A 23,936-nucleotide genomic window follows, 5' to 3' on the forward strand; every position below is an offset into this window, starting at 1 on the left:
AGGGGCAGATGAGATAACCAAAATTTTTGACAACGTGGTTTATTGGAACCTCCTTTGCACGCACTGAAAAATCGCAACATAAAAGTATCGCACTTCCAGTAACTTGGGCGAAAATATTTTCCCAGCGTAGTCTAACAACTGGTAAGTTCATCCCCTTTTTTTGTGTTTGGGGAGAGCAACGTTAGAATACCTCTGGTAGGTCTTACGAGTCGTTCGTACGCCCCACGTTCTTGGATGAGATGTTTTGGATTCGTATTTGCCGTCCTGTATGTACAGAGCAACTACCGCGGCGTCCATGCACTTCCCTGCGATGCCAGCACGGCAATCGCAGCTCCCCGCTAGGATTTGTCTGCTGTCGCCGATCTTCAAGAATCAATGTCGCCTATAATTTCATGCGTCCACACCATAGATAACGAAGTAACTTAAGCTGAGCTTCACGCATCTCGCTGGTGCATTATTTTTCGTTTGCGGAATAAACCTAGCAGTCACTTCCGATCAGTGCGAGTTCAGCACTTCGCTCACGCCGTAGACGTGCCCCACTTCAAATAGACGACGTCCTTTCTCTAAAATCTTTTCCCTAAAAAAGCTATGAAGATCTTGTAATTTCTGAAACCCGGTTAAAATTAATATCGGCACGCTGTTTCCCGCCATCGCTACCGTTTGACAGGACGCCAAACACGCAGCGTGGGCTGCTGACGCCGTGAGTAATCCTACCACATTCGCGCAACTATTCGTCAGATGGCGCTAGGGGTTGGAAAGACAGGGCGCCGCCTAGCACTTGCAACGTGCCCATAGACGAGGCAACCTAAAGTTTGCCCGCGCGGTACCAGCGCCGAATGCTCCCCTAGCGGACCGATGGAAGTTTCGAGGGTCGTCGCTGCGCGAGCGCGCGCCCGTGATCTGTTCGGCGGGAGCGCTCGTGCTGGCTCGGGCGCGTTGTTTTTGCGATGGCGAGTGCGAGCTCATCAGCCAGGAAAGGTGGCACGCAATACTGCTGTATTGTTGATTGCCATAACAGCCTCGAAAACACGAAAGGTCGAACGCCGCCCGTGAAATTCTACAGATTTCCGGGGAAGTGGTACGAGAAGGTCAGACGACAAGCATGGATAATTGCAGTGCGCCGAGTCAAGTAAGCACCATACTTTCGTATTCGCGTGCAATATCGCGGCTGCTCGATGAAACGGAATAGTGATATGCCTGTTTTTAGCGCCCAACCGTTTGTTTAGTCATGCCGCGTTGTTGAATTGTGTTGACATCCGCTGCTTGTTAGCGGTAAATGCATGCGTGTTGCGACGCTGAGCTTGACGACGCGAGCTCGATTCCCGGCCACAGCGGCCGCATTTCGATAGGGGCGAAGTGCAAGAACGCCCTTGTTACCGCGTGCTTTGATTTTTGTGCACGTTAAAGAACCCCCGGAGGTAATAAGTATTCCTGAGACTAACCATTACAGCGTGCCTCATAATGATTTAGTGGTTTTGCATGGTTTTGGCAGTTAAAACCCCCGAATTTATTTGATTCTACTGTGCCTTCACTCGCAATCGGCATGGACGAGCTTTAGAGAATTATTTCTATTTTCCAAACGCTGCAACTTAATTTACTGGTTGTGCAGGTAACGAAAGGGGACGCGCGCTAGTTTTGTCTGATAGCAGACAGCATTTAATGCAAGCCGCGGTCGTCGCGTGCGTCGGTAAGCGGCAGATCGGAAAGCAGCCGATCGAGACGTGCGCGTTATGTTTGTTGTTTGGCCATGCTTTCTAAGTTCACAATATCCAAGCTTGCTTCAAGGTAATTACCACCTTGCACATTCTTGCTGATTCACTCTTCCTGCCAAAAACCTTCGTTTCCTGTAGTAGCCGGCCATCGGTGCAAGCTTACTTTAGCTGTTCGCCCGACGAGGCACTAGATTTGCTTTGGTGAGGCATGTATCTCTAATGCTTGCGCTCGTGCTGTTGGTCCTAAGGTAATCGCCTGTTAACGTGGTCTGGGTTCATTTCGCGGAGCAGTCTGTACGAGCCAATCCTCATTAGCAGTGAAAAGGCACCTTGCTGATTAATGCGATGAGTTGCAATGACTCCAACGTCTGCATTGAATAAGGCGTGATATACACTAAATATTTATTGCAGCATGATTCAAAGCAATATGCGCCTATATAGTATTTAAATTGTTCATTTTGAGCAGATGTGTGTTTTGGCTGTTGTGTTCTAGGATTTCGTGTATCCTGGGAAGGAAACTGCTTTAGTGTTCTGGTGAAGCAGCGTACTGACCAGGACAAGGCAGACACACACATGAATACAAGACACTCGCTGTGCTTGTGTCTCTCCTATTTGTACTGGTCATTGCGCTGCTTCACCAACACGGTATGATGATTAATCACCAACTCGCCCAACTTCCCACATTACTGCCTTAGCTTTATAATGCAGTTCTCTTCGTGCCACGCAGTGACGTTATTGGGGCAAGAAATAGGCATCACAAATTACAGGCACTAGCATCTCCGAATCACCATGTATTAAAGGCATGTACAGTTTGCCAAAAACAGCTCAATTTGTGATTTGCCTGAACCTAAGCCTGAGAGGGTATGAGCTATAGGCTAGGCCACGTTGTTGAAGGTGGGAAGATGGTCTTTCTCGTTAGTAACGTTCCATGCTCATTTGTGCCTAATACATGTGTTCTTTCTGTGCTCGCAGTGCTGATGACACTCCCTGGGAGCCATCCAAAAGCATGCGAATTTACAAAAACAAGCAGGCTTTGCGAAGCGAAGACATCGATAACGCTTGCCGTTGTTCGCTGACAGCTCCGCGCAAATCAGAACGAACACAAGCGTGTAATTTACTAATGCTCCAGCCAAGAAATTTAGCAGCAAAAGGCGGAAGCACAAAATGAGAACAGCCGTGTGCGCGCACTCAGCTACCGAGGAAACTAACGGCAATCGTCACCGTCCCTCCACATCTCTGCAAGTATGCATGACCGCTTTGTGCCTGCATCATATAGAAATAAAGTGGCTAAACTTCTGAACTTGGTGTATACCTCTAAATCGACGTCGTATACGATCCTGGACACCTGTGACACGCCCTTGGCTTTCACTGTCACGTCACCGTCCACGATTTGTTGAACGCCGTACACGTGCGGAAGCAGACGCTCCCCTTTCGTGAGGTTGCCGCCACGAAAAAATCTGTCCGCGTCGGCAGCCTTCTTGAAACCGCATTGCAATCTCTGCGTCGCTGTTGCGCAAGCAGGCGATCTGCCGCCGTGGAAAACTGAGCGCCGTGAGAACGAGCAGCGAAGAAACGCGCGGGCGAACCGGTGTAAAAGCGGAGACCGCGCCACGGCACGACCGCGCTGCATCACGTTTCCACATTGGGGGCGCTGTCAGGAGGCGCAGTAGCGCCGCCTGGCCATGGTTTTCTCGTCTATTGCGTTAGTAATCTTCCGGTGTAAAGTGACGGCCGCAAACGCGCGAATCCTGGCGCCGATCGAATAGCGGCAGTCCGATGCGCTGCAGCTAGTCCGCTCGTCTGCTTCCTTGCAGAGGAACACGATGCCGCAGCTTGACATATTGCCAGTCGCTACGTTTGCAGTCCACAACGCAACAAAGTCGAATCATAGTGCTCGCGAAAAGGCTGAGACCGACTCTGACCGCGGAGCTCTCGTGAAAATGGAGCACGTTGTAACACAAGCAGACGAAGCTTGCTGTGTGCTGGAAGTGCTTAAGTGTAGTGAAAAATTGCTCTTGTGCATTCTCTTTCTGTTACTTTCTTTTTGAAGAAACGAATTGACTAACATACCAACTATTACAAACATAATTTGTTCCCCGTAAAGGTGGCAAAATTATCGATGACGCACCCTGGGCAGCCAATCGGATAGCTCGCCCACATGACGTCAATTGGGTGATTTACGTCATGGGTAGGGGCAGCTGAAAATTCCGCCAAGCAGTGTGCTGCGATCAGCGGCGATGTACATTTTGCAAACCTTATAATAAATTACACGCTTTGCGCAGAGCACTTATATGCGTCAATTAATGATCTGAAGAACTTACTCTAACGATTTTGTACGTTTGTAGAAAATCGTCAAAATAGTTTCAGGGTCCCTGTAAGAGGAAGCTTTAGCTCGGATGCTCCTATCTAAATACATGTAAAAGGAAAATTCCTTTTTCTCGGTAACCACTTCACCGAATATGACGAGGTTTCTTGCATTTAAAAGAAAAAGTCAGAATCTAGTGACTGTTTGTTTCGAATTTTCGTTGTGGGCACTCAATATTTTACAAAAAATTGGCCAAAATAGCAAATATTCAGAAAACGATACCATCAAGTTTGCAACTGATGTGATTTGACAGTTCTGTGAATTGCATCTAATAAAACATCTAAAGCGGACAAAATTGATGTGTTATACAGGAATCACCCCAAAAATTGAGTAATATGCAAATACAGCTTTTGCAGATCGCGAAGTCTTAATTCTACACAACGTAACAAATTAACGTAATATAGAAATTGACATATTGAATTTGACCACTTTGAATGTTCTAATAGATGCCGTTTACAGAACTGCGATATCTTTTCTTGATGCAGAGCTAATAGTTGCTTTGTGATTCTATTTCTTTCTGACTTTCAAATTTTTGAAAATTTCTTTAACAATATTCAGGCCCTAAATCGGAGTTCCGCTTCCAACAGTCACTAGAATTTAACTTTCTCTCTCAAATGCAACACGTTTCATTAAAATCAGTCCAGGGGTTATCTCAGAAAAGCATTTCTGCGTTTTACATGTATTTGAATAGGCCGCGTCGAAGTTGGTACATAGCTAAAACTTCTTCTTAATGCTTTCGCGTCAAAATGCCACCTTGCGGGTCACCAGAAGAGCTTAAATTTCAATATGTGAAGTGCAATTTTACTGTTCTCTTTCTCTCTTCTCGCCTATAGCATCTTTCACGAGCAACTGTGATATTAGAAAGCTAATGACTGGGAAGAATTGGACTACGTCAGCACTTTTGCTGAACAACATTCAATTAGAAACTCAGTGTTATAGATGACATTCAGAAATGCCACTCAGGCACGTCACTAATGACACAATCGACTTGTCATTTCTCAGCACTTTTGCCATGCCTCAAAGGTCGCTTCACAAGGAAACTAATATTCCTCCCAGTGACAAGCGCGCTGCTTTATACATGGTGTCTTACGTAACTTTAGCCGGAGGTTAAAAATATGCAAATGCCACGAAGAGGGTGCTAAGAATCTCTGGACCCGGACAGGCCGCCAATGGAAACTGACTTTTGCAACGTTAAGCACCCGAACCCTCTCGAGTGAAGCTAGCCTAGCAGGACTCTATGAGGAACTATCAGGCGTCGTTTGGGACATCATTGGCCTTAGTCAGGTTAGAAGAACGGGCAAGGCTTATACAGTGCTGACAAATGACCACGTCCTCTGCTATAGAGGACTGCCAGATAAAAAGCAGTTAGAAGTAGGATTTCCAATCCGTAAGGACATAGCTGGCAACATTGATGAATTCTACAGCATTAATGAGAGGAGGAGGAGGAGGAGGAGGAGGAGGAGGAGGAGGAGGAGGAGGAGGAGGAAAGAGAAAAGCAGAAGGCAGGGAGGTTAGGGTAGCAGTAGTTGTAATAAAGCTGAATAGGAGGTATAGGATAAAGGTAGCGCAAACCTACACTCCAACATCCAGTCACCATGATGAAGAAATATAACAGTTTTATGAAGATGTTTAATTAGCAATACGAAAAGTGCAAACTCAGCTGTATACTGTAGTCATGGGCGATTTCAATGCAAAAGTAAGGGAAAAGCAGGCTGGTGAACAAGCAGTTAGCAAATATGGCGTGGACACTCGAGGAGAGATGTTGGTAGAATTCGCGCAAGGGAATAAGTTGCGAATAATGAACACCTTCTTCGGGAAGCACTGGAACAAAAAGTGGACCTGGAAAAGCCCTAATGGTGAAACAAGAAATGAAATTGATTTCATACTTTCTGCCGATTCCAGCATAGTGCAGGATGTAGAAGTGTTAAATAGGGTAAATTACAGTGAACGTAGGTCAGTGAGGGCTACAATTCATCCCAATTTAAAGAGAGAAAGAGTAGAATTGATCAAGAAGAAACAGCCCAACCTAGACGCACAAAGAGTAAAAGCAGACCAATTCAGGTTGGCACTTGCAAAGAAATATGCAGCCTTACTACAGGCATATCAAGATGACATAGAGGCAATGAATGAAACCGTAACTAGGTTGGCTCCAGAAGCAGCAATTGAAGTTGAAGGTAAGGCACCAACGCAACCAGTAAGTACCCTAGCAAGAAATCTGATAGGATAAACTGATAAGAATTCTATTAGTTTTTTCTATTGCATTATGAAACGATACAACTGATACACTGATAAAATTCCTTTTAGTTCTATTCTGGACGTATCTGTGCTGCTATTCTGCTTGTACAAGTCTACTAGTGTATTCTTTTTATTAGTGTAATAGTGCATTCGTATTAGTGTGCCAGATCTATAGTCTATCAGTATCTATGGCTGTTGTATAGCTGTAATGTGCTTCGAGAAGAAGCAAGCTTCCTCGATTTCCCAAATGATGAGTCAAAAATAATGTATTTATTTTATCACAAAAGACAATACATATAAATCAAATACGAAGCCCAGAATTTTCAAAGGAAAGATTATTGGAACAAACCTAAACAACAAATATACACCATACAAGAGCTTAAAAAAAATTAATATGTGATCACATTTAAAAGAGAAAAGATGTTTACATTGGTTCACGACAAAATTTAGCCTCTTTAAACAGAAGGTTATTGGCAATCAAGCCGCCGTATTGGCTCACACGTACACTACGAAGATTATCAGACTTAACAATCTGGAAATCTAGTGAATTGAAGTGGTGGGTTCTTCATCATTTATTACCATGCATTCATGGCTGTTTGCTGGATAAGTACATCAGACATATCAGTTTGCTTGTGGAGGGTGTCTATATACTTCTCCTGGACACCGTCACTTCAGATTACATAATTAGATCATCCGATCTTCTTTTAGAGTTTGTTGTGAGAACACTAGTCTTTGTACGGATTGGGTGCAATGACATACAATGCACCTTCCTAAATGCGTGGCTAAACTAGGACCTCTTTGGTCACATTCTTCATTCGTATTTGAAGGTGGAAATGGACTTCTTGTGGAACTGGTCAGCTGAGCTAATGGTGTTCCTTTACAAATATTGGAATGTTATGTACTCGCTCGAAAGTTACAGGCAGCTAAAGCTAGTTTAAAGCTTTCACCAGAAGCAGTCAGTTTTCTTGGTGCACAGGAGAGGAGAGCTGGTCAGCAGACAGTTTTGTTAGGCACTGGAAAGCTGTGCCTGAACTTGGATGAAGGTGAAAAACAGGCTATAATCCACCACCGTGGCTGTGACACAACAAGTGTCACTGAATATTACTGAATGGTCATCAACCAACAAACATTCCACTCTCTCCAGTACACTCGAACTACAAAGGCTAACAACAGTGCATTTGTCAGCTTCTCGGGTGCTTTTTTTCTCATTTGTAGAATTCTTACCGGAGCGAATTCTTGTATAATTCTGCAATGCCAGAAGCTATTTCCTGTTGAAATTCTCCATGCAAAGCACCTTTCAGTCTGCGTCAGAAGAGAAGAGCCACTAGTTTATGTAACACCCAGGGAAGTTACGCGCATTTGTGTTAATGGAAATAGACCATGATATTTTTGTATGCACAATACCAAACCTTTATGAAAGAGACTAATTCCCATGCTCAAGACATGGTAACAATGAACAGTATGTCTTCAGCCATGGTACATGAATGTCTGGTAAGAACAGGTTATAGCTTTAAAAAACAGCAGTTGGTAACAGTGCACCATGCTTTACAGCGTTCTGTAAGAATAATCTTTTTGATGTTTGAATATATTAAACAAGCCAGAGCCATCAAAATTCCAGAGCTTTTATTTTTTCTTGCGATAGCTGCTTGTTTTCCTAATGAACCAGCTAGCCCAATTCGTCACTCTTCATTATTGTACTCTTGTTGAGCAAGTGCTTGTGGAATTGCATGGTCTGCATCTTGGTAGTAGTGACGCAGCTGCTGATGAACAGCCCAGGTAGCCAAAACATGACAATATTTTACAAGACTTATGCATGGTTTCGGGTCGGTGTCCTTACATGTATCGAAGGACCCTACTTAACCAAGTGACTGCCTTGAGTGGGGGATCACAGTGAACAAACAGTGCTTCACTAGCAGATGGTGAAGAGGTAAAGCTTCTCAGTCTGTATATAGAGGCATGTTATAAAGCAGCTGAATGATGCCTTAAGTGAGCAGTTGTACTATTTGATACAATAGCATCACTTTCACACCATGCATCTGTCTTCCTGACTTTGCTAGTGTCTCCTTTCACTCAATGTAATTGGTGCAAGTTTATCCGTTAACTCTGGTGGCATGACCAAGACACAGTCTTTTTTTGAGTGAAACAAACTCTAAAATTTTATTTTAACAGTGTATTACGGTTTGAATCAGATTCCAAACACTGTATATGAAGCCTGTTGCTGATAGTCTTCTCTGCTGTCGCGTGCTGAAGGCTACACCGGTTAAACTGCTCTTACACATTTCGACATGCGGTGGTTGAACTAGCACCCAGTGACGAATTGTGTCTTCTGATTTTGCAATATGTGCGCTTGATGTTTGGCTGTTTTTGTTCATGAATATGTGGTTCTAAAAATGGTAAATCCATGTTCTTACTTGAATAAGTTCTCAGATCTGTACTCACTTTTGCTTAAATAATGTTGCTGTAGAGCCATGTTCTTATGTGTTGCTGTAGATCTCGTACCAATAACGATGCTTGTCCTGTTTCCTTGCTTCCTGTCAGTGTGCCATGCCAGTTAGTTCTTTTTGCACAAGCTCACTTGTGTTCCGTCACATATCACAACACTTTTGGGACAAATGCAAAAGCGCATAGTCTGGAGGAAATAGCTTCATATGAATTTGGAATATGATAAAAACAAGTGCCAATTAGACATGGCGTTCTATGCAGCACCTGCGAGCACAAATGGGCATGGTGATGTTGGTACTTCAGTCTGTGTTTTTCTTCTCATCTGTTTGTTTAAATGTAGCTAAAGTTGCTTGCTTATTGTTTAGATAGTGGAGTGTAAGATAAACCCGTCATGTTGGTAGCCATGTCGCTTGTGTCTCGTCCTTGTTCTTTTGTGGATGCATGTGTTAGCACTGTTATAATTTTCAAATTAAGTATGCACCAACTAGCCCAGAAAGAAGTTTTAATGAAATCATGTTGGTAGTGTGTAATTTATGGCATTCACACACTCAGCATGACATGTTAGAGCTGCATTTAGTATCCACAGTCCTGAAAGTGCTTTGTTTTGCCTTTATAAATAAACTTTATTGCAACAGTAATGCTGTTTTGGATATGCATTAAATGTTGCACATCCGTCTCACAAAATTTGTAAATGCAATTTCGTATTAAAGGAACTGGAACACACCTGCTACAAAAATGGACTTATACTTTTCTCGTGCAACTTCCCCAATGCAGTTTCACAGACTAAGTAACGCTGCTGTGCTTTGAAAATGTGTGCTTTAATTTACGTTGAAACATGTTTAGGATAATATATCTGCATACAAGCCGTAAAAAGTTTTGATAATTGCACAGTTTACATAGTTCATTTTCATTTGATGCTCTAATATCCCAACTGTGTTTGTTAATCTGTCCACGTGGCAGACAATGCATTCGGGTTTGTATATTCAGTTCATTTTAAAAACATCTCTTCAGCCATGCGGGCACCGGTGTGTGTGTGCTATTCCAAACATGCATTATCAGTGCCTCAATTAGATTTCTGCATGTTGTATGATGTTCTCTATCTGGGTTTAAAAGACTGATACATCATCCTATTTGGTCTTGTAGGCAGCGCAGTGAGATATATCTGCGGCCTACCAGTCTGGTAAATAATTCGATGGGTCAGGTAGGCATATCTATCAGACTCATAGAAGGACCCGTACAACCTATACATATTCCTGGGAGACTTGCAGAAATTTATATCAGTTTTTTTGCTAGGGTAAGCTCTCCTAAGAAACAAAGGAGCTAATAAAGAGACGACAAAGAATAAAAGTAATCAACTAAAGAGATCAGATACAATTCGTGGAACTGTCAAAACTAATCGACAAGGAGAAAATAAGGGATATTCGAAATTATAATGTCAGAGAGACTGAGAAAGCAGTAAAAAATGGATGCAGCCAGAAAACAGTCAGAAGGAAACTAGGCAACGGAAAAACCAAGATGTATGCACTGAAAGATAGGCAGGGGAATATGATCAGCAATCTCGAAGATATAATAAAAGCAGCGGAAGAATTCTGTACTGACCTGTACAGTACCCAAAGCAGCCGCGAAACCTGCACTCAAAGTAGTAATGAACAGGTTACAGACGCTCCTTCTATACCTAGCGATGAAGTTAGATGGGTCTTGCAAGACATGAAACGAGGAAAAGCGGCAGGAGAAGATAGACTGCCAGTCGATTTAATCAAATATGGGGGAGAAATAATGCTTGGAAAACAGACAGCTCTTTATACGAAGTGTCCGTCGACTGCAAGGGTCCCAGAGAACTGGAAGAATGTCAACATTATACTTATTCACAGAAAGGAAGACGCAAAAGAATTCAAAAATTATAGGGCCATTAGCTTACTTCCAATGTTATATAAAATATTCGCCAAAATAATCTCCAATAGAATAAGGGCAACGGTGGACTTTAGTCAACCAAGGGAACAGGCTGGCTTCAGGAAGGGATACTCTACAATGGATCACATCCATGTCATTAATCAGGTAATCAAGAAATCCACAGAGTACAATAAGCCTCTCTATATGGTTTTCATAGATTATGAAAAGGCATTTGACTCAGTAGAGATACCAGCAGTCATCGAGGCATTACGTAATCAAGGAGTACAGACCGCTTATGTAAATACCTTGGAAAATATCTACAGAGGTTCCACAGCTACCTTAATTCTACACAAGAAAAGCAGGAAGATACCTATAAAGAAAGGGGGCAGAGAGGGAGACGCAATCTCTCCAATGCTATTCGCTGCATGCTTGGAAGAAGTATTCAAGCTATTAAACTGGGAAGGCTTAAGAGTTAGGATCGATGGCAAATATCTCAGCAACCATCGGTTTGCCGATGACATTGTTCTATTCGGCAACACTGCAGATGAGTTACAACAAATGATGGAGGACCTTAACAGAGAGAGTGTGAGTGGGATTGAAGATTAGTATGCAGAAGACAAAGATAATGATGAATAGCTGGGCAAGGGAACAAGAGTTCAGGATCGCCAACCAGCCTCTAGAGTTTGTGAAGGAGTATGTTTACCTAAGTCAATTACTCACAGGGGACCGTGATCATGAGAAGGAAATTTACAGAAGAATAAAAATGGGTTGGAGTGCATTCGGCAGACATTGTCAGATCCTAACTGGAAGCTTACCATTATCATTAAAAATAAAGGTGTACAATGAATGCATTCTACCAGTGCTGAGACATGGGGCAGAAACTTAGAAGCTGACAAAGAAGCTCGAAAACACGTTAACGACCACACAAAGAGCGATGGAACAAAGAATGTTAGGCATAACGTTACGAGACAGGAAGAGAGCGGTGTGGATCAGAGAGCAAGCAGGGATAGCAGCGATATCCTAATTGACATTGAGAGGAAGAAATGGAACTATAGGCAGGTCATGCAATGCGTAGGTTAGATAACCAGTGGATCATTAGGGGTTACAGAATGGGTGTCAAGATAGGGAAGCGCTGTCCAGGACGGCAGAAGACTAGATGGGGTGATGAAATTAAGAAATTCGCAGGCATTAGCTGGAATCGGTTGGCGCAGGACAGGGGTAATTGGTGATCGCAGGGAGAGGCCTTAGTCCGGCAGTGGACGTAATATAGGCTGATGATACATTTGCTGTTCAACCCAAAATTTTTATAACTTTAGCATGAGGTACCGGAAGAATATCTCAATATCTTTTCTCCATAGTCGCACAACTTCCTATCATGAACTTATGGCCCTGCTATGATATTGTATCCTTCAAGAAGAGGAGCCGCAGAAAGGAGTTGCACTTCCTGCCGTCAAAGTTGCTTTCTGCAGGCGCACTGCTCCTTGTTATTTGGTTGTGGGCTTTCAGAACCCGATGGAATGTATCCTGCAAGTTCATCCAGTGGGATTTCACATCAGAAACTGCATTTAAAACATGAGCAGTAGTCAGTAAAGCTTGTGGGCAACCCATGATCGATGCTGCATTTGCTCTACATACTTCGTTTATCACATGCAATTTTGATACTCAATGGAGGGTCGAGCGCTCTTTTATTAGCAGACAATGTGACCGTGCAGAACCACGATTCTTAAACAATGCATTTTTCCAATGCTATACTATCTTATGCTCCGTCAGACATTAGAGCAACGCTCCAAGCGCGCTACCTAAGGGAGATCGTACAGTTTTTTTCCAGCTGTTAACGGTGAATCGGAAGGCATCACAAAAAATTTCCTGCAGAAGCTCCTCTGGGAGTTGTCCAAGTATGCATAAGCACTGTGCCACTTATCTCCACGCTGCCCGGTGTCATTATCAGTGTTATAAAACTTGATCCGACCAGTATAAACCCTCATCAACACCTGTTCATCAGTATCAACCTCATTACAATCGATCCAATCCTTATCTGTCCTTATCAACCTTATTTGGCATGATCCTACCCTTATCAACTCTTATCGGTCCTTTTCAATTTTATCTTATCAACACATATTGGTTCTTATTAACCTTATCAGAATTGACCTTGATGCTCTTGAGCTCAATTGATCATTGAGCTTTTAATGCTCTTTCACACCTTTGTCATCCGCGTCAAACCCTTATAAACCATAAGACCCATGTAACCTCTTATCATCCTTGAGAACTCATTCACTGCTCATTGACCACTGCCAACGTTTAAAGCATGGAGTGCTTTTAGCTCACATTGTCGGTGACTTTCTAATGCCCTTGAGCCAAAAGTAGAGATGGGGTGCTCAGGAGCGAGCTGGATCTCTTGAGCCACTCACGGTTCAATAAAAGTGAGCAGCGGTCCTTTTAGTGAGGACGCCGAGCCAAGCCATTCCATCTGCATGAGCCGGCTTTTGTGGGTGTGACTTCGGCAGTTCTCGGTCTTTCTCTGCATTCCAACCGTTTGACTGCATTCGTTCAAGCTCCAGTCAGCTCGGCTAGGCTGCCGTTCTGTTTCTGTCCTCTGCCGTCGCTCTCACCTATTCTGCTCCGATAGCATGCAGCTCTGCTCATATAGTTGGCTCAGGACTCACAGGGGCGAGACCGTGCAAGCAGCTCACTTTCCGAATGTTCGCTTTCGCGCTATAATGTTTCGTTAGCACCACACTTTCATCAGCGGTCGTCAGCATGGCGCCTCGCAGTCTCGGGCCCCCAACCCTTCATACACGACCGCATTACATACACTAGTTAATGCTCAAAGAAGTATTTAAAAAATACTGCTGCCGAGTTCTTCCTAATGTTTGTTCACATTATCCCTCAAGCTGTAACTTCTAGTAAGCTTTTTTATTTCTAGTAAGTTTTATTTGTAATTTCTGATAGCGACATCGTTGAAAAGGCAGACATGCAGTGTACCATACACTTTATTTTCTTCTTCTGGCGCTGAGACAGGATTGACTGTGCTCTTTACAACGCCAGCGGTCCGAGAGTTCCCCGGCGCGGGTTTTGCGCCGCCTTCTTCGAGAGATGGCGCCACATTGCGCAACCAGGCCGGCAGCGTCCGGCGCTACGGGGATGGTTGTGAGTAATCGACGTAATCGTCCAACCAATCTGCTTCGCCGGTAGCCATTTCCCGCTTATAGCTACTCTCGATTATGGAAGAGCCAGCATTTCTTTCTATCGAATTGATTCTGTTTTATACAGTAATTTCTTCATAGCCATTCGTCTTACGTGGCAGGCGGACCGATGGGTTTTCTCGTTGGTTTGGCACAGAAATGCTTACGCATTTAAATAATCGAGGCCCGCCTTACAATGTGGCCAGCAGTCAAAGTTCACAGCTACCAGTCGTCCCAAGCTGTCCTGCGACACGCCGCCACACTGCCTCACGAACGCCGCAGTGCTTACAATGCTTGTGCTGAATATTTCACAGGGCACGTGTTTTTTTCGACGGCCTCCATGAGACGTTCGTCGAAGACGTTTTCTTATTTCTTTCTTCTTTTTTTTTCTAACGTGCGCAGCTCGGCACGTTGTCGTTTGTTTTGACCAGTGTCTCTTGGCCTTGTTTTGACAGTAGTACGTCAGTGATCATGTATGTACGTCCTGTCCAGGCTTTGTGCTCGCTCGTTGCACTCCCTTGGTTACGCATAGCGCGCGATCAGCAACAGGTGTTGCCATGATGTTGGAGCTACCACACACGCAGCGCGGCCACATTGCTACCACACCAGAAAACATTTGTAACAAACTGGCCTGACTGACACATTGCTACGACAGAACCATGCAGTGCCAACAAGCCATGGTGTAAGAATATTATATAATACTTTACACCGTGCAACAAATCCACGAGCACGCCCGCAAGCACCCCGAGATGACTTGCCGGCGCCAGAATTTCAGTCGACCGCCGCGCGCTGTCTGTAATAAGTGCCGCGAAAGCAACGAGTTAAAGCTTCAAATTAGACTTGTACGCGTGCTTGAAGCAACAGGCTCTCGAAAAGACCTCACAATAGATCACAATAAGTCACCTTTTTTTTTCATTAATTTAATGCAAGAACTGCCTCATCATATTCACAGTCATTAAGGCAAGAAAAACTTGCTTCCTCGTTAGTATAGTGGTCAGTATCCCCGCCTGTCACGCGGGAGACCGGGGTTCGATTCCCCGACGGGGAGCTATCTTTTTTTTCGTTACGAAATAATATTTATCATAGTGTAGCCGATGGGCAAAGTGAAACTAGCATCGAGAAGGGCAGGCTTGTCAAAATTATAGCCGGCAAGGGGAAGGCAACAATAGAGAAAGGGGAGAAACAGCACAAATTAATTGGCCACTATAGGAATACTCCAGTTGACTGTGCATGTTCAGTCAATCGTGCTTTCACTATACATTAGGGCAGGATTGCCTCACTGCATACTTCGTTTTGTTAGTGCACAATTTTTTTTTCCACGAACATATATACCAAGATGTGTCAGAATTAAAGTTCCGGCATGTTTATAGAAATGAGGGGTTGGGAGGTGCAATTGCCACCACCCCCCTTCCCCCTCATCTTCCAGTATAGTATGGCCGTGCCGGCCACAATTGACCACATCGAGAGCATTCCCAATGCTTTTTAGAGGTGCGACTACTTTGGTCATGATTGCATTGCGGCTTACTGTGGACGCATTGATAATGGCCGAATGCTCCGCCAGGCTAAAAATGTGTCGGAAATGCATATTTTTGAGACTGCTGGTTTACTTGGTGGGTTGCCCTTCTTCCACCAAACAATGAAGTACATATACAGTTCATTTTACATAAAGTATTTGCTCTATTAAAACTGCAACACATATCAGGCTTTTTTTTCTATTACATACTTCTATAAGACTGAACGGTAGTAAAGTATATATAGAGGCGCGTGAATATCAAGTTCTCTGAATATGAATAAAATAAGAGGAGTAAGTATTGAGTATTGAATAGTCAAACGCAGATGCATATATTTACAGCAGGAAGATCTATTCCGGTATAATTAGGTACCACGTTTGCGCTGACTTGTGCAAAAAAGGCATCTAACTATATCAGGTACAAGGATCAGTTTAAAACATTAAATATCACTAATTCATCATTAAAAACTCCACAAATTTTCACTAAACTACTCAAAGCCTCGTTGCAAACAAGATCTCCAAATATCAATGGGCATTGGAGGTAATGGCAAAACTGACAAATAAATGGTTGCTGAAAAAAAGCTAGCAACTTGGTTTAAGAAGAACAAAGCTGTTACGTAGGACTTGCCTGCCGTAGATATGTGTAAAAGGGACCACTGCAAGGACAACATTGGCTTTAGCATAAAAAATAAACTTCTACCTGTGACTAGAAAGCAAGAACACTAATTTACATAAGTAAAAATAACAGGTTGTCTTGTAGGCTTCCACCACAAAGCCTAACACTGGCTTTAGCATAAAAAATAAACTTCTACCTGTGACTACTAGAATGCAAGAACACTAATTTACATAAGTAAAAATAACAGGTTGTCTTGTAGGCTTCCACCACAAAGCCTAACACAAGGCTTGCATTTTCCCTTTTGTTTCTGCATTGCTTAAAAAATTTTTGTCATTCATTTTTGGTAATTTGCAATAATTGTTTAGCAGACATGGAACAGCAACAAGACTTCTGCAGTCTAGGTTATTGCAAAATGTTTTGATAATTTTCTGATACTCCTAAATACCAAATACTTCCTCTAATTGAATACAAATACTAATAGTAAGTGTCAGATAATTTAATTCAGATTAAAAACATTGAAATATGTCATAATTCAGCTGTAAACCAATAAATACTAAAGGAATCAGTCCCACTCTATTTAGTACTTCTAGAAGTGCATGAAGGTACGTACACAACCACAAATGCTGTGGGGTTTGAGGTGATCTCAAGTCCCAGCTTGCTGCACTCAATTAGTTTGCCTATAAGTCTCTATAAGTCTCTGGGTTTCTCTAGGTTTTGATGTTCCAGTCAAAGAAGCACCATGTCTCCCACCTTCTCCTTAATTCTTACCTCCATGTTGTTCTACATGTAATATGAACTGTGAGGCCAGAGTTCATTAGCCCAGAAAGCAGTTCGAGCGCTTTTTCACTACCTGAAGGCAACAGACTTGAGTGCCCGACTATAGGCATCCTACTCCTAAGTTCTCTCTCTCTCTCTCTCTCTCTCTCTCTCTCTCTCTCTCTCCATTCCCCTCCCCACGTGTAAGGTAGCAAACTGGACTCAGTCTGGTTAACCTCCCTGCCTTTCCTTCTTCCCTTCTCTCTCTCTCTCCATGTAATATGACTTGAGCCTTCCTTCAACTGTTCGCACAAAATTCAAATTCAAGCACACAACTACACAAAGTCTCCAGGTGCCAAGAGTCTGATATAAAGCATAAAACATCTATATAAATGGCACAAGTTGTCATATAAAATCAATGCATGGGATAGTCCAGAGAATGCATGCATTGATGGGCTGGTTGGTACGCATTGGGCTGGTTGGTACGCATTGGGCTGGTTGGTATGCATGACGGCGTTGGTACGCATGATAGGCTGTTTGGTATGCAACCTTAAACAGGTTGAAACAAGCAGACAGAACAAAGCACTTTTACTGTGTTGTCGCCTTGTGCTGCCTGAGCACTTTGTCTTGTGCCTTTCCTGCGTCATTGTCACAAAGGTAATGCAGAATGCTTTTTAAAACGAAGCACTTGAAAACATATGTTACAGACGAGGCTGTTTATACTAATGAACAGCAAACACAAAAAGATATGTTTACAGGATAGCTGAATACAAGATTTAATGAAACAATATAGGCATTAACAACAAGCTTCAAAGGTCACTACTTCAGGCAATGAAAAAAGCTGTCACTGAGTCATGGCACAGACAGTGGACACGCCGTGGGACTTGCGGAGATGTTGGCAGTGAGCTTTGACGCTGGTGCAGATGCGATGTAGAAGTGGCAGCAGTTGACGACGCTGTAGCACGTCGGGCTTGGATGAGGAGGAGACAATGGCTGAATGCCCTTTCAGCGTTCACTAGTCAGAGCTTGGGCCTGGAGCTCGTGCACAGCGATAGCGACGCTGGTTGTGCTCGGGTTGGAAGCCCTTGACACATTTGCCAACCACTGGCTGCGGGGAGGAGCTTGATGATGTGCCCAAGTGGAAGCCTGCACAGAACTTGGGCCAGGAACTCGGCAGGCCACTACTCCTGGGCCCTGTTTGCACTGAGGTTTACAAGGATGCATGGGAAGATAACTTGTACTTCAAGTGGGTGACATTGATTGCCATGAACTTCGTGTCTTGTCTTCAGTGCATGCGTTTGGCATAATTCCTTGCCAAAAAGGATTTCTTTCCTTCATGTACTGTGTTGCACAGCTATTTACAGCCATAGAAGACTACAGCCAAAGATCACCATAACGAAGATGAAGCCATGTTGAGGAATGGAAGGCTAAGGAATGGAGACACAAGGGCTGCAAAACATGGTTAGTAACGCACCTGCCATTCGAAGTGAGCGGACTGCATGTGCATGGTATTCATGGACGCTATAGTAGGAATTCATGCACCCTGCATCAATTCCTACAGTGAGTGCCATCGTTCTAATTTTTATTTTGGTGTCATCACACGCCGAATGATGTATGTGAGTAACGAAAACTGGCTTTTGTATGTTTTGCATAGAAGTGTACTGATAGTGGTATTTCCCAATCAAATACGAGTAGCAGCACAATAAAAAAGAGACTTGAATATTGAATCTAATATCCAACATTTTGTCATTTCTAAACAAAGTAAAACAGTAAAGTTGCTATAGGTGTCCATTCAGCAGGAGAAAGGTTATCGTTTGACACATGCAGTGTCACTTAAAAAATGGACGTTTGGTAAATTGAGCAGCTCTCCAGTGAGGAACGGCTGAAAGGTGATAAAAATCTAGTGCATCATGACAACAATGCTATGACAAAGCACAGCATGTCATCAGATACATGCAGAGTGCTGTGTACGTTGAACAAGCCGCAGCGTCACAGATCAAAACATGGTGCGACTGGACAAATAAGAAATTGCTTCGCACAAAATGAAGACGGCAAATTTGTGGGCTGCCTAAAGGAGAGACATCATTATTGAATGAAAGGATATTGTTATGCAGGTGTCACATTATACCTGTGCCACACGGGCAAAAATAATAACCTTCAATTGTTAATGTAAGTTCCTTAATGACATTTTTTTGTGCGGTACCTGCCACATGTCCAAAGTTAGTTACGTTTCCCACAATGGCATCGATGGCAGCGTATTCTGAAGTGACCAATTTTAGAGTGCCAATGAAAAAATTAAAATGTGTTTACAAGTTTCCTCTGCCTTCATGAATAGTGAAATGTGAAAATTATCATGTTATGGTGCCGTCAACTTGAGCTTGTAATTGCTGTCTTTTACAACATTGCAACCTACCATACCAACTTTGGGCGTTGCCTGTCAAATCCAAAGCCCAGAAGCAAAATGGCACCAGCCATGCGAAGCTGTTGCAACATGGACCAGAAGAAGTTTGTCGAGTACAACTTCTGACAGAAGCGTAGAACAGTTTACACCCTTTGGAGTGCCCCTTCTGATAACGCGCGTGCCGTTCGTTACTGGAAGGTTCCGGGCTCGCAACGTTAAAGAAAGGATACGCATCAAGGCAGATAACGATTATTGTTGTGTGGCAGAAGGGGCAAGCCAAAGGGTGTAACTTTGCCTAAGAGTGTAGGGTCAGCCATTACCATGATGATTACACAGTATCAACAATGGAATGATGAAGAAGGAATGATGTCGATGGAATGACGATGGCAGCATGACGACAATTGAGCCACAATTCTGAAATGATGATGATGGTATAACGACAACCGTGAGATCATGACAAGAGGTCAATGGAATAATGACAAGTGAGCGACGATGATGGCTTGATGTCGAGGTATGATGGGAAAAGAATGGCGGAGATAGAATGACAATGATCTAATGGCCACGATGGCTGTATGACAAATACAACGTTCTAATGGCGACATAATCACGGTTGGATAACGGCAGCATGATTACGATGGAATGATGAAGAAATGATGTTGACAGAATGATGAAAGCAGTATGATGATGACACCATGATGTGACTCGGGTGACGGAGCTGGAATGAAGACTTTGGAATGATCACGACAGCATCACGACGACATATAGTGGCCCAAGCTAGCAGACAGCTTAACTGGGTCACTGGGCTGGAAAACAGTAAGAGATGGACATAGATACCGGAAAGTGCATCAAGTATTATAAAAATGCTAATCGCATTAAAACTGCTTCGTGGCAGAGTGCAATCTTATGTATGTTGTTGGCTGGAGTAACACATGTCAACTTCCTCAACCCAATATAAGTATGCTCTACCGCAATACATAGGACGCCTCACTCAAGGCCTCGATCATAAAAACCATGGCATCATTACTAACTAAATATTTGGTTTTTGCAGCATGGTAACTTTTATTTACAAGCAATAACCACTACGTACAATCAGAATCACACTTGTCTAGCATGGTCAATTGGCCAAGTGGGTCATAATCTCTCGCAAAAAAAGAGAGAGAGCGAGGAAAAGAGACAGGCCTACGTCGCAACGCGATCATGCATGGTCATGCCGCATTCTGTGCAGCCCTTTCATATATTGTCTGGAACACACGTCGAATCTATCCCTTACCGCGAGGCAGCAGCTACGGACGCTGGTACATTTTACAGCCGGCCGCTCCATATAGACAGGTGCGCTTCCGCCTGCAACTTGCGTAATGCATGAGCCAATTCTGTCATACTAAATCAATAATATAATATTGTCAGTCATGAAATAAATAACAGGGCAACTAGTGAAACATAGCCTACTCCAACTGTACTAGCCAATCGACGTATGGCACTCGCCCATTTCGCAGAGAGCAGAGAAACAACATGGAATGCTCTTCATATTGCACGCGCCATCCTGAACACTATGGTTGGTCCAGAAGCTCGTCTTGTCTCTCTGGACCGAATCCCAAAAGCTTCGAATGAGGCAGAAGAGACATTTTAGCTGTCCATAGACGTCGGGTTTGGGACACCGCCTATGCAGTAGTAGGCGCAAAATCTTCTTTTCAAAGATTTTAAGCGAAACATGCAGGTCCCTGTACAGCGTGCCTCAAGTGGCATCAACCATGACCCTTTTTCAAAGGGTATCCAGGTGCAACTCCCAAGGTCAATCTCGGTGCGCGTTTGACCCTCAGTCGCCGGCGCGCAAGTGTGACGGTGTGACGTCACGTCACGTGATCGGCTGCGGAGAGGCGTCGCAGCTGCGCTCGCTCGAGCGTCCAGCGCTGTGTACCACGCGACAAGGCGGGCGCTTAACGGGCTAAATATAGTCCGATGTGGCGTGAGCGAGCGCACACGTCACGTCACGTTGGCGAGATCAAGGGCGTCTATATTTGGACCGATGGTTGGACGCACTGGCGCAGCCAACGTAACCGGTCGCTGCCAATTACCGCGCTCCACGCGCATGGCGTCGCGTGACACTCGCCTGCGCGCCGATAACTAAACGCGCCTTAACAGCTGTGTCGGAGGCGCTTGGTCGCTCAGTCTCGCCAGTCTCGCCACCGACGAAGCCCACGCGTCAACTCTTCGCCGCAGTCGCCAGGCTGAGTCGGAGCACCCTGCCGATATAGCTCACCGAAGAACCGTGTCTAACTGGTCTAACCATGCGCAGAGGTTTGGGAGAGGTTCGGAGCAGTCACGTATCAGCTTTAAAGTGCGTCATTTTGTTCTTGCACAGGTCAAAATATTACAAACGTTGCTGCGTCATTTAACTTAACAGAAGTAGTAGACGCAGCCTCAAAACATGGCTCGTATGTGGCTCGTAGCCATAGAGAAACTCTATGCTCGTAGCATAGAGTTTCTCACTACATTACGTGTTATAATGAGAAACTCTATAACTCTCGTGGCCTGCAGGACCTGAATAAAGTTGATTTCCTTCCTTCCTTCTATAGCTCGTAGCCATAGGACGGACTTGTGGTTAGTATTAAAGGCGCCGGTACTCGTTCTCCTCGTTAGTATAGTGGTCAGTATCCCCGCCTGTCACGCGGGAGACCGGGGTTCGATTCCCCGACGGGGAGCATTTTTTTTTTTTATTATTATTGCATGTCACAATTCATCTTATTTATTCTATATACCACAAAAGCTGTGGCTGTAGTAGTTTATGACGGGCATAAAAAAGTATCAATAATTACACACGTAACACATCTCTGCCCTTCTAGATGAGCGCCTTTTCTGTGTGCCTATAAAGTAACAGTATATAAAAGTATATATATAAACAGTATATAAAAGTATATAAAGTGTGCCTTTTGTGTGCCTATAAAGTAACAAAATAATTAATAATGACTCACTTAAGCCTTAATGAAGTTTTGGAAACACGAGACAGTGGCGTTAAAATGTGCGGAACTCTTCATTTAACTGAAATCAGGAAAAAAAAAAAAGAAAGTGGAGGTGTGGGGTATCGATCTGTCACTGTAGTTTATGAAGGGCATAAAAAAGAAGTTTCAATTATTACACACGTAACGCATCTCGGCCCTTTTAGATGATTACTTAATCGGTGTGCCTATAACGTAAACAAAAATAATTAATAATGAATTACTTAAGCCTTAATAAAGTTTTGGAAACAAGATACGCTGGCCTTAAAATGCGTGAAAGTCTTGTGTAATTCTAGAAGCTTGCGCTGAAGTCCTAAAAAAAAAAAAGAAAAAAAAAAAAAAAGAAGTGGAGGTGCGGGGTATCGATCCCCGTACCTCTCGCATGCTAAGCGAGCGCTCTACCATCTGAGCTACACCCCCAACACGATGAAGCTGGCCTTAAAAACGTGCTTGTCCAGCGTCTCCTTTGAAATCAAAACGCAGATCTTAAAGGCTATGCTTTCACAGGTTGAAAGTACGGCACGCGGCCCGAGATGTTAATTTTCAGTGTCCGACGACATGATGGCGTTCCAGTTACTTTTTTTTTTTTTTTTTTTTTTTTTTAGAAACCGCTGTTTTCTGCATTGAAGCACCAAAGAAACTGGAACACCAATGCATTGCGACTGGACACTTTGACCAACCATTTTGTTTAACCGAGCTGGATACGTTCCCTCCATTCAATCCTGCCTAAATGTAGATTTGTGATTAGACCCCAGTTGTGTTTGTAAGGTACCTTACAAACACAACTGGGTGTACCCAAAAGATGGATACCTAGCACGGATATAATTCTAATTGCGACACCTGGCAGTCAGATTACGACACTCTCTTCGTGAGCATATTGTGCAGGAGGACTGTCCTTGCTCAACTGAATTGCCGAAATTTTCTTAGCTTCTACTCGGCACTTCTTGTGTTAGATGTTTGTTAAATAAGTTTAATTACGCGATCAAAATAATAATAGCAACCCATTGGACCCGAACCACCCAAGGGGCCGGGTTCGCGGGAAAATGCTCAGATAGATGCTAGTGTGTTTTAGATGTCCAATAGACCGTTCAAACCATGGCGTGTTTAAAAATGCGAATCCGTAAAAAAATTTTCTAAAGCGAATGACGAGTCCGTTCTCGACTACATTGAGCTAGCAGTGGAGGACGTCATCTGTGGTTGAAGTTGCAATCCATTTCCCACTTGTGCACCGATTATTTCATTCCGAAAAAAAAAATGGTTCATCGAAACAAACATCTCGGAATAATTGGTATATAATTCAGCTCGTTCGGAAACTACGAAGAGGCTGAAAACGTAAACCATTTCCAACCCAGCAAAAGCTAAAACAAACACTCACTGAAAAAATTAGAGCGGGAAGGCAGTTTTATTGTTCTGACACATTTACGATAATTTCTTAAGACTGGCCCTGGAAAATTTTGGTGCCACTTGGACCTAATTGATGAGCGAATAATTGATGTACGGATAATGCATAACATGACAAGCTGCCGAGTTTAATAAGTATTTTTCTCTGCCTTCTCCTAATGGAATCACGTACTGCTCTCCAATTCTGCCGACAATGCAGAAACCATTGGTATTAATATTATAACGCACGAGGGCGTATTTTATTTTCTATGCTTCTAAATCTGAAGAAAAGAAAGACAGGCCGTTCTGACAATATTCCGGATGCTTTCCTTCGTCGATATGCCGAGTGGCTTAAATTTCCTGTTTTCTTCCCGTAAACTTTCGCTCATCCGTTTCTCGTGGTTCCATCATACTGGCATGTCTGAATTAAAGCCCCCTCCATTAGCTATAGAGG

At 43.5% G+C, this 23,936-nt stretch overlaps 2 long non-coding RNA genes and 3 other non-coding genes across 5 annotated transcripts in view; 3 read left to right on the top strand and 2 right to left on the bottom strand.

Moving 5' to 3' along the window:
- The window catches only part of LOC129383908 (uncharacterized), a 207,750-nt gene that overhangs the window by 71,509 nt on the left and 112,305 nt on the right, over positions 1 to 23,936 (bottom strand). The gene's annotated exons all lie outside the window — the stretch shown is intronic.
- LOC129383907 (uncharacterized) lies at positions 838 to 3,012 on the top strand. The gene is made up of 2 exons (XR_008611728.1): positions 838 to 1,129; positions 2,685 to 3,012. It is a non-coding gene; the product is annotated as an uncharacterized lncRNA (long non-coding RNA).
- TRNAD-GUC (transfer RNA aspartic acid (anticodon GUC)) lies at positions 14,803 to 14,874 on the top strand. The gene has a single exon. It is a non-coding gene; the product is annotated as a tRNA-Asp (tRNA).
- TRNAD-GUC (transfer RNA aspartic acid (anticodon GUC)) lies at positions 21,737 to 21,808 on the top strand. The gene has a single exon. It is a non-coding gene; the product is annotated as a tRNA-Asp (tRNA).
- On the bottom strand, positions 22,450 to 22,522 carry TRNAA-AGC (transfer RNA alanine (anticodon AGC)). Its single transcript has one exon. It is a non-coding gene; the product is annotated as a tRNA-Ala (tRNA).

This window comes from Dermacentor andersoni, chromosome 9 (genome assembly GCF_023375885.2).
Source record: "Dermacentor andersoni chromosome 9, qqDerAnde1_hic_scaffold, whole genome shotgun sequence".
Taxonomy (NCBI): domain Eukaryota; kingdom Metazoa; phylum Arthropoda; class Arachnida; order Ixodida; family Ixodidae; genus Dermacentor; species Dermacentor andersoni.